Below are 2,838 nucleotides of genomic sequence, written 5' to 3'. Positions count from 1 at the left end.
CAGAGCCGTTTTTGGTAAAGCTTTTTTTAATCATTAATGGTCTTCCATATTTTAATAAAGTATTTGAAAGCTTTATTTACCTAATTTGTCTTACATATTCTGAGATAGGTGCTATTCATTTATTAAATAAAGCATTGATGAGGTATTCTTATCTTATTGGACAGATTCCCTAAAAAAGGTAAGTGCTTTCCTGATGTTGCTACTGTCAAACTTTCCAGTTCATGTGCTTACCCACTGCCTTCTTTTGCTGGCCTTTTATTCATCAAGTTCTTTTCACTTTTTCTCTCCCAGCATGAGCATCCATGCTATTTCTCGGCACGTAATAACTTGCACCTTTATAGAAAGGTCATATCCTTGCCAAATCTAAATGATTGCCATGCTAACATATACCTTTAAGATGCTGAGTCAAGATAGAAAATGCCATATATTTCCAAGTGTACACCTCCCTTCAGAAAAAGAAAAAGTGTGTCAGCAAGCCTACAAGGAATATGACAGTTGATCAAATGCTCATTCATTTCCCCTGAAATTTCTTCTTAAGAGATAAGGTCAGTGGGGAGACCAGCTTAGGTAATTGTCAGTTTGGCTGTTATAGGCAGGGAACCTTGGTGGTAGTGGCCCATAGGTAGAGTGGGTCTATGGAGAATGCCTCTAATTAAATGTTCTGGTATAAATAGTGGGCTGAATTTAAGATATTTGTGGTAGAATGCATAGAGAATTTAAAGTGTGAGAGAAAGCTTTAAAATGTGTAGACATCAACTTGTGTTTTATTAGATTCACTTTATTGAGTTCAGACTCCAGAGTCTATTAATAATAAAACCCACATTTGCCCTTGGGCATTTCAAGGTTACAAGATGCCTAATCTTTCTGTTAGTGGACTATAAATGCAATTTTGTTGCCTATGTTTGCCCTTGCAGTAAATGGGATACCATTATTTCGCAGTTTGCAGGTTTGCAGCTAGGGGTGAAGTTAAACGACCCAGTTTAGACACTTTCATAATTTGGGATCATTGTCCAAACTTGTAGTAAAAGGCTGAATTTTCATCATTAGGCAATTTGACTTTTAAAATGAATATATATATTCAAAGATCTCTCAAAGTGAGAGTGAATGGAGAATATGGAGAAATCTCTTAAATCTCTAATAATTCTCTCAGTGTAGAAGTGCTTGCCTCTTTCTTTTTGTACTCTGAGGGTGGGATGCATATTTTGAAAAAATCTCCAGATGATACTAATATCTACCCCCACCAGCACCTCATGCTGCATTTTGCTGATGGGCTGTGCTGAGATAATTGGGATTGTCTTTTGCTTCACGAATCTTTTCACTGTATCTGTGAATATATCTGTGAATGAAAGGCAGTGGGGCATTTTAGAAAGTGCTGTAAATTCCAGGATTCCAAGCCAGTTTCAGGAATAGACTGTTTGGACTACAGCACCCCATTATTATCAAGTTGCATTTGGGAAGATCTGTTGGCCAGCTTTCCCTGTGTCACTAGTAAATGTCTTCCTGTGAAAAGGTCAGGGCCAAATGGCCATTGTAATTGCCTAGGACCTAGGGACTCAGAAGAGCTATTGTTTTTGAGTCTTTCCTGATTGCCCTCCCTGCCAGTTATTTCGTTACCAATGCATTTGAGTACCCTGCTCTCCTAACTCTCCCCCAGCCTCATCTTACAATTCTTGATATTCTTTCTATTGCCCAGAAACGCATCAACAGGGGAGAAACATTTTTACAAGTCATAGCCTAGAGGCATTTAAAATTTCAATAGCTACTATTCTTTTTTTTAAATTTTTTTCCTTAAATGGTCATTTGTGCCAGATATTCTATTTGTATGAAAAATAAAATGAAGAGATGTCTGCTTAGGATTAGTGCCTTTTTTTAATTTTTGCGCCTATATTTTCAATAAAGCACAGGTTTATTGTTTCCTGATAGGGGAGCCCCTTTTCACCTCAGGTGACTGAACTGACTAGAGAAGGTCATTTGGCGCATGAATAAAATGGGACGCAGCGTTCATTTGCTATTTTATTTTTTAAAAACGAAATATTCAAAGTACTTTTTTCTTTCAAATATCGACACATAATGTTGAACTTTAAATATTTACAGCATGTTGTTGTGATGCTCTTGTAGAAAAATGCATGCTTCTGGCCTGAAAACCAGAGCAAAATGCAAAAGACCATTTAACTGCAGCCAGAGAACATGAACCTGTACAGTATCCAGTCACTTTTCAGCACAGGAGTGAGAGCAGGAATACAAAATTGGAACCTATTGTTTCCTAGCAACATGGCTCAGGCCATTATAACACAATTTTCAGTATGATTAGAACCTCTAACTGTTGTTATATAGAAACTGAAAATCTTGGCATACACTGTAAACATCTTTACTTCTCATGAGAAAGTAAGCAGCTAAAAAGAATATTTTTCTGACATAAAGGCTATACTTCTCTTTTTCACCTTTTCTCTTACTGATGCTTTTGCCAGAAGAACAGTAAAGATCTAGACATTGTCATGATTCATACAAGTAAAATATTTTTCAAGGACACAATCTGATATACTAACATTTATTTAAGAGGTTAAAGTCCACCACTAAATCTAAGGAAAGATTTTTAACTGCCAAACACATTTCCTTTGACAAATAATGTAAGATGACAACCGCCAAGACAAAATCCACAGCAAGTTTAACTCTAACTATTTTCACTTACTGTTTAGGAAGTAATTTCTTCTTACACACAGTAGTATATTTGGTCCTTAATAGCTTTCACATGAAGGACACACTGACATAACAGTCACTATTTTGTGGTTGAATTCTTTTTTGTTGCTGTTTGTTGTTTTCCGTTTTTTTTTTTGTTTG

The sequence above is a fragment of the Myotis myotis genome, unplaced genomic scaffold (genome assembly GCF_014108235.1).
Source record: "Myotis myotis isolate mMyoMyo1 unplaced genomic scaffold, mMyoMyo1.p scaffold_m19_p_4, whole genome shotgun sequence".
Lineage (NCBI taxonomy): Eukaryota > Metazoa > Chordata > Mammalia > Chiroptera > Vespertilionidae > Myotis > Myotis myotis.
The sequence above is the reverse complement of the archived record's forward strand: the minus strand, read 5'-3'. Positions refer to the sequence as shown.